Here is a 17,280-nt window from a genome sequence, read left to right as displayed (position 1 = left end):
TCTCCCTGTGGTTGCATGGGTTTCCTCTTGGTACTCCAGTTTCCTCCCATCCTGCAAATACATGTTGGTGTTAGAAATGTGTAAACACTCCTGTTCTTTGACAAATGCTGGTCTCGTTACAGCATCCTGGTTTTGGTTGTAATACATTCTCTCTGCCTGTCAACCTGCAAGGCGATTGATATGATCATTCTCTGGATAGAGAACAAACCTGATTTAAGCTAGCCAAGCCTGCAGTGTCATGCCTGTGATAGCATGTGTAATACTTGATCTTGTTTGAATGTTTGTTGTTTGTATGTTTGTTGCACTCTGCTAGATTGGATTACCTTGTTGATGACCTCAGATCAGATATTGACTATTCCCTGAACTCTGCCTGCCTTTTGACTTCGGACATTGGCCCTGACTATTCTGAACCTTGCCTGTCTGCCAAATGCAAGTGCCTGTTTGCTTTGCTCAGTTTGTGCATGCTCTGGCACTGTAGCCAAGCACTATAGCATTGTATATAAGACTTGAGGGCAACCAGGTACCGGTAGGCCAGCTTTCCTTATGGGAAAGAGTACTGCTTTAGATGAAGAGCACAGAAGCTACCTATAGTGTCTGGCCATCTGCATTATGGGTAAGCATGACATTTGGTTGGTAATTGGCTCCTGTCTAAAATGAATCAAGTATCATATTCTACTGTTTCTACCCGAGATAGCTGCTTCACCATATGCTCCAACAGCAGATAAACTGCTTTGTACACCAAAGGAGAAAAGTGCTATAGAAATATAAATTAATCAAAATTTTAGGTAAACCCCACATTACCACTTTATGTGTAGCCTAATGCAGATTAGTGTAATAAAACTGGAGTGTATTGTCAAACTTAAATGTTGTGTTCCTTATTTTCAATGGAATTGTTTTTTGCAAGGAGTACAGCTGGATTTAGCCTTGTGACTTTTTCATGTTCACGTTCACTACTGCAATTCTGCATAGTTAATGAAGATTTTCCCTGAGCTACTTTCCTACTATCTGTTAGACAGCATCTGCCTCTCAAGGTGTTTTTCGAACCCCCCACCCTCACCCATACCTGGTGTGGCCAGTCCCTGAAAGTATATAAGAACTAGTATTGTCTTTAAAAATCCCTATTCAACACTCCACATTTATTCAGTTTTTCAATAAGAAATCTCCTATTAGGCCTTTTTCAGTAATTGAAAAGTTAGAAAAAACTTAAATAAAATTTGTAAAATTTATATAGATCAGCTAGAGGATCTGTTTCAACAAAACCATAAACTACCTGTATAGGAAGACTTTGCTTTTGTTAAAAATGTATATATATATATATATATATATATATATATATATATATATATATATATATATAATTGTTACATAGGCTATTTTGTCATAAATTGTTATTGAAAATGATATTTCTATTAAAATCTGCAACCGCTGCATTTGTCAGTTGTTTCTTCTGTAGAGATCTGCTGTCCTTTACTGTTATCTGCTAGTATCACTCTAATGTATAATATTATGTCACTTCCTGACTTTCTGGGAGGAGATCCTGGAAGGAGCAAGTAGAGAGAGAGAGAGAGAGAGAGAGAGAGAGAGAAGGTCTCAGCCACATGTCTTGTCCATGCTACTTATACCAGATCAGAAGAGATGATTATAGCCAGATAACTAGGACTGCATTCCAGACTGGTTGTGTAATAGCTGGAGGGTCTCCTTATCACCGCAGATCTTGTTTTCAAGACTCCGATGCAAAAACAGATGCTGCATCATCCTCAGCGGATCCTGCAATGGGACTTTGCTGTAACAATCATCTGGAGGTATCTCTAGAAATAACTATATTTACCCAGGTGCACAATTCTACCAGGATTTCTTTCAGGCCCTTTGCTGATAGCATCTGTTCGTACATTAAAAGTATATACTGTTATTAATATTTTCTTATATAAAGCTTGTATTATTTCTAAACTGGTATGCTTATGGTTAATGTTATCTGCTCGTTGCAGTAGTCAGTTCTTCTACTTTCAATTACTTTGATTAGATTATTGGTTCATTTATCAGGAAGAAAATTCCCCTGTTCATGGAGGCCCTGTTCTGGGTGGAGGCACTGCCAAGTTAATTATTAAACCCACTCTTCCAATTAGCAAAGGTTCAAGTTCTCCTATTTATCTACAATATCCTTTTTGGGGAGGGCCATTTCTCATACCCTCTTTCCCAAAGGAGGAATACACTTGCTTTCAATTTTGCAGTCTGGAGGTGTTCTCTGCACTGTTGGTATACTAATGGGTATATAATGGGGTCCCTGTATTTTTAACAGGTTTACATTGATATACAACTTACATTTTAGACATCATTTGCAGTTGGAGTCAATTTATTTTATTAAATGCCCGCCTACCTCTAGAGGGATGCTGAGGTTTGCTCAGGTGATTGTAATGGAGGCAGGGTCCTAATATTTAGGAATCAAGGAGATTTAGGCCCAGAAAGGACATATTAAAACATACAGACATTTCTTCAGAACAGGTAAGGTAGGAATCTGCAACATGGTTTGCTAAAATCCTTTCAATGTATGTAGATACTGTAATCTAAAGGGAATTATGTTTTCCTCAACCAAACTGGAGTTACACTTTAAGCTGTTTAATGAGGGAGAGAAGAAAAAAACATATAATTAGTTTGCTGTTTCAGTGATCCATCACTGGTACTTGTCAGTTTACAGGTTGAAAACATCTGTGTCTAATTTTTGATTAATGAGTTTCTAACTTTGAAGGTCTGCTTCAATTCACAGTTATATGAATTTGCATATATAATATAAAACTTTACTATCTTTAACTTTTTACACAGTTTCAAACTCAAGTCATGGGAGACTGCATGCATAGCTAATACAATTGCATCTAATAACATTTTGTCACATTATCTTTCTTATGTTTATTGACATTGGTTAAATGATAGTATCCTTATAAGAAGTTTTTTCCATGGTCTCTTAGTTGCCTTGGTATCAATGTATCATAGGCATTTATAAATAATAACTAGAAAACTGATTACAGTTGATACTGTTCTATGAAAAAAGAAAAAAATGTAAATTTTAAATGTCCTATACTCAAAGTATAATTAGAGCAGTTAGCATCTTAACCACATCCTACAATATTTTTTTGCTGTTGTGGTTCTGTTTACTTTTTCTACCAAATGAGGCATGGACAATTTTTACAATTATTAACACATAGCAGTAAATATACAGTACTGACTTCAGAATTAATTAAAGTGTATTAAAGTGTTAAAGGCTAAGTTCACCTTTGGAACGTGTTCCACTCGTATTTAGGGTGGAACATGTAACATGTTCCAGCTCCTGCCTCCTCTCTCCCCCCGATCCCCTCTCACTGTAGAAACAGGCGAGTGATATTCTCCCCACATTTACTGTCATAATTTAAAACCTGAGCAGAAATAAAGGGCTACGCCAACACGACTGCATCATTCATTCACAGAGTTCCTGCGAATGAAATAACCACAAGTACCATCTGTCCCTGTGACTGTGATGGTGAGTGCTCTAATAGTTCATTGATTTTTCCTGATCTTCAGTAACTGCCTGCCTATATCGGAGGTATAGGCGTACAGTGTACTGAGAGTCTGCAGGATCTGGGCATTCCACCTGCGATCTGCTGATTGTGGGTGCAATGTTTTGCAGTGTAAAAAAATATGTGCATTTATTTTTTATTTTTTATAAAAGATGGACTTATCCTTTAGTTAAAGTGTACTTACAAGCAATTAATCCCTTCTGGATTATGAATGTATATTTATTATAAATATTTATATTTAAAAGCTAGAAAACTAATTACAGTTGATATTGTTCTATAAAAAAAAGAAAATCTCACCAATTTTAAAGTAGAATTCCGGGATAACCATAACTAATCTCAAAAACACACATCCCCCCTTCTAACACCTATGCAAGAAAGATGCCTATTTTACCTATTGGCATGCCAAGCTGGTCTGGTAACGTGATCTCATGTGTGTCAGACAGTGGCTGGCTACAGGGGAGAGAAGAGTGTGCTTGACAATGGCTAAGCCTATAGTGGTGACATCATTCATATGCTTCAATGGCCCATTAGTTGTCTGTGATCCCTCCTCTACCCTACAGCAGTGCTGGCTGACAAAGGAATTCTATATTAATTGTCCTACACCCAAGGAAAAAAGTGTAATTGAAGGCCTACAATACACCTCCCTGCGCCAATACGGAAAAAACTATTGCAAAATCCAATAACAGATCTCCGCAGGTTACAAAGCAATCTGTATATTACGGTAATGGGAGCAGCCGTTTAAAAAAATGAAAACATAATAAAAATGATCAAAATAAAAAGAGCATAGATGCACAGATATTAAAATCACAAACGGCGCTAATGGTGACAGTTCTAGTGTAGATGCACAAGGCACCACGTCTACACTCCAATGTTGCGTGAAGGAAATCAGTGAGGTATAGGCAAAAAAGTTCCAAATAGAAGTGTGGTCCACTTTAAGAAAGGACAGATAGTAAGCACCTTCCACCCGAACTCCTCTAGAGACACCACGTGGGACACAATAAGCCCCCTCTGGGGTACACACTCACACTCTGGTGAGTGTGTACCCCAGAGGGGGCTTATTGTGTCCCACGTGGTGTCTCTAGAGGAGTTCGGGTGGAAGGTGCTTACTATCTGTCCTTTCTTAAAGTGGACCACACTTCTATTTGGAACTTTATTGCCTATACCTCACTGATTTCCTTCACGCAACATTGGAGTGTAGACGTGGTGCCTTGTGCATCTACACTAGAACTGTCACCATTAGCGCCGTTTGTGATTTTAATATCTGTGCATCTATGCTCTTTTTATTTTGATCATTTTTATTATGTCCTACACCCAGTTAGCATCTTATATTCATCGTACTATAATATTTTTGCTGTTATAGTTCTGTTAATTTTTTTTCTACCAATGTAGAAAATTGCACAAGTGCAATGTTCACAATTAACCTGCCTGGCGGTGTTCCCGAGACTGACTCGGGGTTAGATTTTCCTGCTACGATCGGTAACCCCGAGTCAGTCTCGGGCTTGCCTCGCTAGATCCACAGGCACTTTTTACTTACCTTGTCCCTGGATCCAGCGATGCCACCGCGCTGTGTGAGCGAGCGGGACCTCGCTCGATTCACATAGTGCCTCCGTGTGACGCCGATCTCCGTTCCCTGCGACGTTACGACGCACGGGGACGGTGAACGGCGCCAAATTCAAAAACGTAAACAAACACCTTACATACAGTATACTGTAATCTTATAGATTACAGTACTGTATGTAAAAAAAACACAGCCCCCCTGTCCCTAGTGGTCTGTCCTGTGTCATGCATGTCATTTTATATAATAAAAACGTTTCTTTCTCCCTGCAAACTGTAGATTGTCCATAGCAACCAAAAGTGTCCCTTTATGTCAAAAATAGTTTTAGATCAGCTAAAAAACAGCGATAATAAATTATAATCACTTGCAGAATTGTGCGATAGCGATTTGTGGGGAAATTCGTCATAAAAAAAAAAATAATAATGACAGCAACAATTCTGCAACTGAGCAAATTTCAGTGATTTTAATTTGATTACATTATTGAATAATTTTTATTATAATTATATTATTATTTGTTATAATTATTTATAATTATTTATTATATTATAATTTATAATTTTGTTTTTAAAAAAATGTCATACCCGGGATGCCTATTAGAATCTTGTTTGGTCAGATTTAAGTGAGTTATTTCTAAAAATTACAGACCTACAATATAAAACGCCAAATTTCCTTGCAAATAATGGTACCGCTTTCAGCATGTTTTTTCGGAAAGAATCATACCGCCAGGGAGGTTAATACCATTTAGTAAATTTACAGTATTGGCTTCATAATTAGCTGAAGTATACTGTATGTAAAATCTATTTGTAATTAGTTCGGTATCATGCCCAGTGTATTCATAGTTGTTGAACAAAATAATTTTAGTTGATATGTTGTAGAGTTCTCTACTTGGAGATCCTGGCAGTAAGTAACAGAACTTTCTATGGCAAGCTGACATCACTAAACCATTGACTCGAAATTACCAGAATTGTTGTCAGTATGCTGAGCAACTTTGGCTGGCCATTGGACTGCCTATCTAATAGGTCTGACAAACAGCCCAACAGCTGAGAGTGAAGGAACTCAGAGGGCAGGCTGACAGTGGCAATGCTAACTGTGAGGCAGTGGATTGGTGTTTTCAGACCTTAATAAGTGGGGCTACTGGCAGGGTCTTCAGATAAGATACATTAAAACAGAATTTCATCAAAAAAAGATTTTGGTTTACATATCTGTAAGCCCCCATAAACCACATTTTTGTCTGAAAATTAAATTTACTACTAAAAAAGTGTAGCCAGGTGCATGGCTTTAAATGGAGAGTGAGAGAAACACTGCATGCAGCTGCTACCCTGCAGTGCTGAACTGGCTAACAGCTATATCAGCCAGGGGCGGAGTAGGAAGAGTTACATTTTTGTTTTATTGTGAAAAAACAGCTTGGATTGGGTATAGGGATTATGGAATGCTCAACTTGACTTGAAGATCAACAGATGATGACAACTTCCTTCCTATGTACAGAGAAAAGATCCTAGACGGCTCTCCTTGTTAGAAACACCCAGTCTCTTGGATCAGTGGGAAAGTCCCTTACGGACCAGGAGTTCTCAGCCCCTTTGGAAAATAGCACAAAATGTTGAAAAGCTACATGCAGGAGTATCTCCTCTCCTTTTGTAGAACTGCTCCTAGCTCCATCCCATGCAAGCACTACCAGCCATCCTGGTTGCTTCTCTGCCAGCCCACCCAGCTGCTCTGAGGATTTCCGAGGACAAGGGATAAAGGGTTAAGCACAGCCCTGTACTTTGAAAGCTTGCTATGTGTGGCAGTCTCTCCCCTTGTGAATCCCTGGTGTTTGAATGTACTCAATCTGTCCTCCTTGCTCCCTGCTGTTCTTTGGCAAGATTCTATCTCAAACCAGATGCTAAAAGGACTCTTCCAAGCCAGCCTGAGCCCCAGCCTGGAGGCAGAGCCCCCTAGACCCAGGGGTCCCCTCTTGGCCACCCACAGCCTTCTCAGCACTATTTAAGGGCTGACTCATCTCTTAAGTATGCAGCTCAGCCCCCCCTGGCCTCTGCTCACTAACTTCTAGAAGTTTCTCCAAACTTCCAGATTTAGAGGGAGGTACCAGAGACCTGCCTCTGTGAGTCATTCAGACTGACCTGCAGTAAACCCTGACCTAATTTCAGACTCACAAACTAACTGAGTCATACCATAAATTTCCCTGCACTAATACTAGTAGCACACTAGAAGGTGCTACACATATGCTAATTAATATAAATAATATGAAATATATGGGTTAATACAAACATTCTACTACACAATTATAAGCACATTTTCTATGGGGTCAGAGGTTAGCTTTATTTTCTCTTGGAATTGTGCCCCTACCACGTGTGTCAACAAGAAAAACATACAACTGGGTAGCTAAAAGAAGGCTTTGAGTGCATCAAAGTTTTGCAAGGAACATTGGGGAATTATGTCTTGTAATTTTTAATTATAAGTCTAGCCTGGAATATAAACTTTAATTGACAAGAAGAAATATAGAGATTTTTTTTTCTTTAACAAAGAATCAATGTAGCTTGTAGACCTAATAATTCATTCTCATGTATCTGCTTTGACCTTGTATGGTAAATATTTTGTAATCCTTCATTGCTTTGTCCATTCTTATGTGAATGGTATGTGAAAATTGTATGCAACTCTGAGGCCCCGTACACACGACCAGTTTCCTCTGCGGAATTCAGCTTCCGACCGAGTTTCTGGCTGAATTCTGCCGAGAAACCCGGCCGTGTGTACACTTTCGGCCGAGGAAGCCGACGAGGACCTCGGCGAGGAAATAGAGAACATGTTCTCTATTTCCTCGTTGTTCTATGGGAGCTCTCGTCCCGCCGAGCTCCTCGGCAGCTTCAGGGCTGAACTGGCCGAGGAACTCGATGTGTTTGGCACGTCGAGTTCCTCGGCCGTGTGTACGGGGCCTTATACAATTTTTTTTTTCAGTTTTCTTCTTCCTTTTATGGTCCCATGTTATCTAAGTAATTTTCTTTGATTTTTTAAATTAGTAAAATCATTGAATGAAACATAACTTACAACTATTATGGGGTCTCAAACTTGAATTGCTCCTATAGAATACATATTATAACAATAGACCGAGATTCTAAATTATGCACTGCGTAGGCAGTTTAGGGAAATTATTTGTGATGTATTTCTGATTAATTAACATTGATAATTTTACCCCTATGGATAATTGAAATTTCATCCCCATTCGTCCCCTAATTAATTCTTACATACAATGCATTATGTTATTTCATGCTTGGACGATTTTAATAGTCAATTTATATAAGTAACGTTGATTAAGTAATTAAAACAGTTGAAACAGATGAGTGCTCATAATTATTTTCTTATGGTATACTGGATTCATCATGTACATTTTTTGTAAAATACCATGCATCTGACACAGCAATAAAAAATATAATTAAGGCACAACTTTAGTGTCTTTCCACTGTAATGTTTTAATTTAGCATAGTCGGATCACCTTTAATATAGCTCCTTGTTGATGTGTCATCCACATGCTATAACTTATTTTGTTCAATAACATATGAGTCTCAAAGACCAACCTGAATCTTCCCTTTGGTCTATACTGTGTGAAGTTCACTGCCAACTAATATTTACTGAATGACAAAACCAATGCATTGTGTTGATTTACTAAAAGAATAATGAGAATGGGCTCCATTCACAAAGCTGTGTTTCCCACTTAAAAATTTGCGGTAAAATAGCTCAGAGTGTTTTTCACTTTTTTTTTTTTTTTGCAATTTACAAAACATTGCTACTAAAATACTGCATTCAGTATTTCCTCAAAATATGCAGTATTTATCTCACGAAACCACGCAGTATTTTATCTCATGCGATTTCCAGTGGGATGGATTCAGTGGAGAAGAACTAGAACCCCTGTCAGTTTTTATTGCTAATAAAAAGGTAAAATGGTATAAACTGTAAAAAAAATTACTAAGTCAGGACGGTCTGTGCTGCATATGTAATACTACAAAAGAAAAAAGTGACTAGAATAGCAGTCAAAGGGAAGCTGCTTGCACAGGACGCACAACTAAATTCAGTTAAGTAAATACAAAATATCTTTACAAATGTCAAATATTAAATGAAAATAGTATAAAAAATTACACACATATATAAAGACCCTTCTTCCACCAATAAAACATACATATTTTGTATTGGTAGAAGAAGGATATTTACATATGTGTGTCATGTTTAATATTATTTTCCCCTGGTAACCTCTGAAGGAACCTTAGGCCTCGTACACACGATAGGATCGCCAGAGGACAACGGCCTGAAGGTCTGAACCGATTGTGTGTAGGCCCCATAGGTTATTTAACCTTCGGTCAAAAAAATGAGAACTTGCTTTAAAATTGAACCAATGGATGCCTAACCGATAGGTCAAAACCGATCGTTAGTATGCAAAAGCATCGGTTAAAAACCTGCGCATGATCAGAATCAAGTCCACGCATGCTTGGAAGCATTGAACTTCGATTTTTTCAGCACGTCGTTGTGTTTTACGTCCCCGCGTTCTGACACGATCGGTTTTTGAACTGATGGTGTGTACGCACCATCAGTCAGCTTCAACGGTTAACCGATGACAACGGTCCTTCAGACCGTTCTCATCGGATAGACTGATCGTGTGTACGAGGCTTAACCTCCCTGGCGGTATGATTATTTCAGAAAAAAGGTGCTGAAAGCGGTACCATTATTTGCAAGGAAATTTGGCGTTTTATACTGTAGGTCTGTAATTTTTAGGAATAACTCACTTAAATCTGACCAAACTAAGAGACTAGTAGGCATCCCGGTTATGACATTTTTTTAAAAACAAAATTATAAATTATAATATAATAAATAATTATAAATAATTATAACAAGTAATAATATAATTATAATAAAAAATTATTCAATAATGTAATCAACTCAAAATCACTGAAATTTGCTCAGTTGCAGAATTGTCGCTGTCATTACTTTTATTTTTTTATGACGAATTTCCCCACAAATCGCTATCGCACAATTCTGCAAGTGATTATAATTTATTATCGCTGTTTTCTAGCTGCTCTAAAACCATTTTTGACATAAAGGGACACTTTTGGTTGCTATGGACAATCTACAGTTTGCAGGGAGAAAACCGTTTTTATTATATAAAAGTACATGTAGGGCACTGGGCAGACCACTAGGGACAAGGGGGGTGTGTATTATTTACATACAGTACTGTAATCTATAAGATTACAGTATACTGTATGTAATGTGTTTGTTTACGTTTTTGAATTTGGCGCCGTTCTCTGCTCCCGTGCGTCGTAACGTCGCAGGGAACGGAGATCGGCGGCACAGGAGGACACTGTGTAAATCGAGCGAGGTCCCGCTCGCTCACACAGCGCGGTGGCATCGCTGGATCCAGGGACAAGGTAAGTAACTTTGTCTGCTGCTGCAGCGAGGCAAGCCAGAGTCTGACTCGGGGTTACCGCTTTTGGTATGAAAATCTCACCCGAGTCAGACTCGGGAATACCGCTAGGAGGGTTAAGGGTTCCATGGAATCCTGGTTGAGAAACCACACTTTAACCGTTTGCCGACCACCTCCTGCAGATATACGTCGGCAGAATGTCACGGCTGGGCAAAGTAACCGTACGTCACTTTGAATTTGCCGCCGTGTGCGTGCGCACCTGCCGCAAGCTCTGTGACTATGCCCGCATGACCCACGGACTCAATGTCCGCCAGGTGCCCGCGATCGTGTCACGGAGCTGAAGAACGGGGAGATACCAGTGTAAACACAGCATCTCCCCGTTCTGCCTAGTGACAGGACACTGATCGTCTGCTCCCTCTCATCAGGAGCAGTGTTTAGTGTTGTGTCACTTCTAGCCCATCCCCTAAACAGTTAGAATCACTCCCTAGGACATGCTTAACCCCTTCCTTGCCCCCTAGTGGTTAACCCCTTCACTGCCAGTGTCATTTACACAGAAATTAATGCATTTGTATATCACTGACCGCTGTATAACTGACAATGGTCCCAAAATGGCAACAAAAGTGTCCGATGTGTCCGCCATAATGTTGCAGTCACAATAAAAAAAAGTAAAAAAAAAATTGCAAAAATGCCATAAAACTATCCCCTTTTTTGTAGACGCCATAACTTTTGCGCAAACCAATCAATAAACGCTTATTGTTATTTTCTTTTTACCAAAAATATGTAGAAAAATACGTATCAGCCTAAACTAAGGAAAAAAATAGTTTTTTTATATATTTTTGGGGGATATTTATTATAGAAAAATGTAAACAATATTGTTTTTTTCTTCAAAATTTTTGTTTATAGCACAAAAAATTATTTGGGAAGAAAAGGACATCAATTTTGTTTGTGAGCCACGTCGCACGACCGTACAATTGTCAGTTTAAGCGCCGTAGTGCCGAATCGCAAAAAGTGGCCCGGTCATTTGGCAGCCAAATGGTCATGGTCATGGAAATTTTTGCTGGGATATTTGGCAAAGTCGTTCCTAGATTTTTGGACACATCCGTTTTTTCTTATTAGAGAATAACCATTGTCATTCTCTGATGTTCTTGAAAGTGTCACTCTGGTATCCATCTGTCAAACCTTTAAATTGATGACATCCCTCTTCTAACAGCTCAAGCTGTACACCTTTATAAAAACGCTTGTCTATTTATAATCCCATTCTGTCTTGTAAATATTTGAGCCAAAGATATCTCAAAAAATTATTGTGAATAAGTAAAGTATTCCCCCTACATATGACACATGTTCTAACAAGGGATCAGACCATTGTGATATGCATGTACAGTCTATTATGTTTGGAGTGTTTGGGAGGTTTGCAGCAAATGATGGATATGTTTGTATATTCACAAAAAAAGTCTCCAGAAATCTGGCACAATGACCTGAGAAAATAGATGTAATTCTTTACATGTAATGGGGTGGATTTACAAAAGGCACATAGACTGAGGACTTTGCAAGTGCAGTTACTCCAGAGCCTTGCATGTGAATGGCTATTCTTTGTAAAGTGAAGCTTTACCTCATTTACTAAGCTCTGGAGCAACTGGCAAATTGCACAGTCTATTTGTCTTTAGACTTATAGCTAACATGGTATAGTTAACCCAATTGAATCTATGTTCAATAGCAAAGACCCCCCACTTGACTGCATCTCCCATTTCTACAATATCTTGCCAAATGGGAAGCCGACCTCCAATCTTACCTTACTGACAAGAAAAGAGACAAAACCCTGCAGCTTTCTCATATTTCATCTATTTCACCCAAAATGGTGAAAACTAACTATAACCTTCGAACCAGATGGCATTAAACCCCAATTAAACTATACTATATGTAGCACTACCCCCGAATAGGGATGAGCCGAACACCCCCTGTTCGGTTCGCACCAGAACCTGCGAACAGACCAAAAGTTTGTGTGAACTTTGGAACCCCATTAAAGTCTATGGGACTCGAACGTTTGAAATCTAACGTGATACTTTTAAAGGCTAATATGCAAGTTATTAAACACTAAAAAGTGTTTGGGGACCCGAGTCCTGCCCCTGGGGACATGTATCAATGCAAAACAAGTTTTTAAAACGGCAGTTTTTCCGGTAACAGTGATTTTAAATGACTTTTTATCCTTCAGAAATGACACTTTGTGCAGGGACAGTTCTAAGCACTTGAAACAAAGGCTGCTTTACAGGCATACTTTATACACCCCCTAGGTACGAAATTTAAAGGAATATTTCACTTTTATTGTTTCACTTTAAGAAATATTAAAATCACTGCTCCCGAAAAAACGGCCGTTTTTTAAAAACATTTTTTGCATTGATACATGTCCCCTGGGGCAGGACCCATGGTCCCCAAACACTTTTTATGACAATACCTTGCATATAAGCCTTTAAAATTAGCACTTTAGATTTCACCCATAGACTTTTCCAGGGTGTTCTGCGGCTTTTCGAATTTGCCGCCAACACCCCAAATTGTTCGCTGTTCGGCGAACAGGCAATGTTCAAGTCGAACATGAGTTGGACTCGAACTCGAAGCTCATCCCTATCCCTGAAGGAGCTGCTGGTTTGTTTTTGGGTATACGCTCTGGCTATCAACCCCTAAAACTGTCTCGAACCCTCCCTTGGCACAACTGGTATTAGAGGGGATTGTGGACCCCAATGGCTGTTGGGGAGCACAATATCTTGTCACACCACAGTATGTAAACAAATGGTTACCTTGAGTTGTATTGATCCCGTAGGATGACAGATGGACTGCACACAAATTCAGCTTAACCAATGTAACTCTTTACTTAGTAAGACAAAAGCAAAAGAACAAAGGTAAAACAGTAGCGGACTTCTTGCAGAGCCCTGAAAGAGTCAGGATTAGTGATAACAGATAAATACAAATTAAATTATATTAACTATGTGGACCTGTTTAAGTACACAGCAAATGGATTCCTTCAGTAAGACATCCACACTGACGCACCTCCTCGCCAAGCCTCATCTAGCTCTCCCATATAACAGTACTGTACAGTCTAATAAAACCAATGACCCAGTTAAAGGGTAAGTAGATAAATATCAACTGCGTACTATACTTAATAGACAGTCTTTAGATAATATACTTCACTAATATGGATTGGTGGGCCAGACCAAACCCCAATACAAATGATCTCAACAGTTAGTGCACTTCTACGTTGGCATGCGTTGGCGCGCAACAAAAGTAATTTGTAATCCGGAAAGGGAAAAGGAAAATGTCGGAAGATGCCTAAACAGTCAAATCACAGTGGTGAGTGTAAACGATCCACCCTCCTGCAATGCAGTTAGTATGCTTGGGCAGGTGCCCATCTCACCCAATCAAATCAGGCCTTGTCCTTCCGGAAAACACTCCGTCTACGAACTCCAACACACAGTACTTCAGGATGACAGTCTCTGGTTCTCCCACAGGTCACCGGGATCCTCTCTCTGCCTCTGGATGGCGATCCGCACGGGTGTGGATAGGCCTCAAACTCTGGCCTAGGTTTCCAGAAAGACACTTCAAACAGGTGTTCTTCTGGGTTGAAGAGGCAGTCCAGAGAGAGCGTGCCAAACACGTCCTCTTCCTTAAATGACCTCCCCCAGCAGGCTGTGTGGGGAGCAAAGCATTCTGGGGTTGTACAGTTGCTCTCTGTGTATTGTAGTCTAAATAAACCAGGGCAATGGAGTCTCTTTCTCCCTGTACTCAATTTCCCAACATTCCTTGCTGTACCAGTGCCAAAGTAAATAGAAGGTGGCTATAACACAACTTGGCCACCAGAAAGGGCTGAGATCCTTCTTGATCAGCAGATGGTAGTCTTTTAATCACATGAGAAAGGTGATACCTCACTACACATATGTTCCCCTCCAATTCCCCATTATGTTGGAGGAATTGTGGGAGCACTGCCTCCCACGCCCATATCTGGGGGGTTGCCACCTAATCTGCTCTTATTTGACAGACATACTTTACCTCCTAAACCAGATAGTTGGTCTCTCTTTTTCCTTCGACCCATAGACAATACTTTACCACGGTACCCTCAAACTATTTGGCCCGTATAAACACTCCCTCACTATCCATCCCTTGAATACCTGCCTTTTGGGGTCAGCCTACAACTTCTTCTTTGAGACATTGGCTACAAAAGGTAGATGAGGTCTGTTTTTTAGAGGAACTCATCCATATCGCTTAAAGTAATATTAGTCATTACACCAACATATCTAAATAAAGGCCCACTGGTTGGAATTCAAAACGACTTCTTGCTTTAAAGACGTCATGCTTGTATCCCCTGAAGAACAGCCAAGTGCTGATTCTTGACTCTTTAGATTTCCTGTGTGATAATTACTCTACTGTTGTTCTTTGTGTTTTATGATTGTCGAGATTGGAACGCTCCTCCTAAAACTGGCATTCCACCTATCTCCTTCCCCTCCCTCCCAATCCTCCTTCCTCTCTTTCTTCCTCTTTTCCCTCCATTTTCTCTTTTAAACCCTCAATATAACTACCTTAACATTTGATGGATGTCTATTTTGTAATGACTCCACAGACCCAGGCTATTGTTTATTGATTTACTACTAATGTTTTCAGTTCTCTGTCCCTGATGGTCTATGGGTAAAACTTGTTTGAATTTGTACTTGCAAAAAATTCTGTACAATGTATGTGTGTTATTTCTGTTTTTCATAATTTAAAAAAAAAAAAAACATGGTATAGTTGGCAACAATTAAAGACAACACCTGCATAGTCAGAGAATGATTAATGATATCTTATCAGCATAAACGTGTGGTGTGAAATATACTGTGTAAATATCCAATTTCACGATCCTCCTCTTTGTCCCTAATGAAAAAATAAAATAATACAGGCATCATGCATTCCTTGCTAATATAAACTAGTAATTACAATTAATTACAACCTCATTTGATTTTGGACTCACAGAGAGAGAGGGGGAGAGAGGGGGCGCAGGCATCCCCTCTCCATCTCCCCCTTCTATTTTTTCTATTTTTTCCCCTTCTATCATCTTTATCCCTTACCCTTCTATTTTACTTATTTCAGATCAAACCTTCTTTTTTTTTTCAAACTACCTAATATTTATGTAGCTACTATTCCCTCCTAAAAGTTGGCAAAGACCAGAATTTTGTGACTGCATTAATTTTTCTTATGTATTATCCAATTGAGCTGAATCCTATATCAAAAATGTACACAAATCTATACTTTTTTCTTCTGAACTCACATGTCCCACAACTTGTTACTCTCTGTTCTATAGCTGCGTGGGATATGTTACATATATGTTTCATCTACTTTAATAAAAAAATTATGAAACAAAAAAAAAAGAACTCTAGGCACAACTTTTTTTTCCGCGTTTTAGACTGAGTAAGGCCCCTTTCACACAGGGGAGTGGAGGTGCGGTGGTAAATATCGGCATTATACCGTCGGAATTGCCGCGGGATTCGGCCACTAGCGGTACGGTATTAACCCCCGCTAGTGGCTGACAAAGGCTTAAAACCGCCCGCAATGCGCCTCTGCAGAGGCGCATTGTGGGCAGTATTACCGCGGTTTCCCATTGTTTTAAATGGGAAGGAGCGGTGAAGGAGCGGTATACATACCGCTCCTCTCACCGCTCCAAAGATGCTGCTTGCAGGAGATTTTTTTTTTTTTTTTCCTGCCAGCGCATCGCCTCAGTGTGAAAGCCCTCGGGCTTTCACATTGAGAAGGCTGGGCAGGAGTTTTTCAGGCGGTATTTAGGCGTTATTTTTAGCGCTGTACCACCTGAAAAACTCCTCAGTGTGAAAGGGGCCTAAGGGAGAGTTATAGCCCCTGACATTTTTTTTTTGTTTGCCATCTGTGTCCCATTAGAAGATTTCCCCTTTATTACTTTTCTGGGGACAACCCAAAAATGTGGGATTTTCTTTTACTTTTAATTTTAATGATAATGGTATACAGGACAAATAGAGAGGGTGAATCTACTTAATGGGGGCAAAGACAACAATAAAGACCTGACAGGTGTTCTAATCCACCTCCACTCTATCCAAAACTGTTTTTCCTTTAGTTACTCCTTAAGCTCTTGCCGACCACCTCACGCCGATATACGTCAGCAGAATGGCACGGCTGCGCAAAACAACGTAAGGGTACCTGATGCAAGTGGCCGGTGGGCGTGATCGATGCTGGTCACCCATGATTGCACGTACGAGAGCCAGTATGTGGATTTGTGTGCATAAACACACAAATCCCTGTTCTTTTAGGGAAGAGGAGACATATTGTGTGTTCCTACTAAGTAGGAACAATGATATGTCTCCTCCCCCAGTCAGTCCTATCCCAATACAGTTAGAAACACTAACTAGTGCACAAATTAGACCCCTGGACCGCCCCCTAGTGTTAACTCCTTCCCTACCAGTGACATTTACACAGTAATCAGAGCATTTTTATAGTTCTGATTGCTGTATAAATGTCAATGGTCCCAAAAATGTGTTAAAAGTGCCCGATCTGTTCGCAGCAATGCCACAGTACAAAAATTGCAGATCACCACCATTTCTAGTGGGGAAAAAAATGCCATAAATCTTTCCTAATAGTTTTTAGATGCTATAACTTGTGCGCAAACCAATCAATATATGCTTATTGCACTTTTTTTTACCAAAAATATCTAGAAGAATATACTGTATATTGGCCTAAACTAATGAAGAAATTTGTATTTTAACCTCCTTAGCGGTATCCCCGAGCGTGACTCT

Source organism: Rana temporaria, chromosome 3 (genome assembly GCF_905171775.1).
Source record: "Rana temporaria chromosome 3, aRanTem1.1, whole genome shotgun sequence".
In the NCBI taxonomy this organism is placed as follows: Eukaryota; Metazoa; Chordata; class Amphibia; order Anura; family Ranidae; genus Rana; species Rana temporaria.
The sequence above is the reverse complement of the archived record's forward strand: the minus strand, read 5'-3'. Positions refer to the sequence as shown.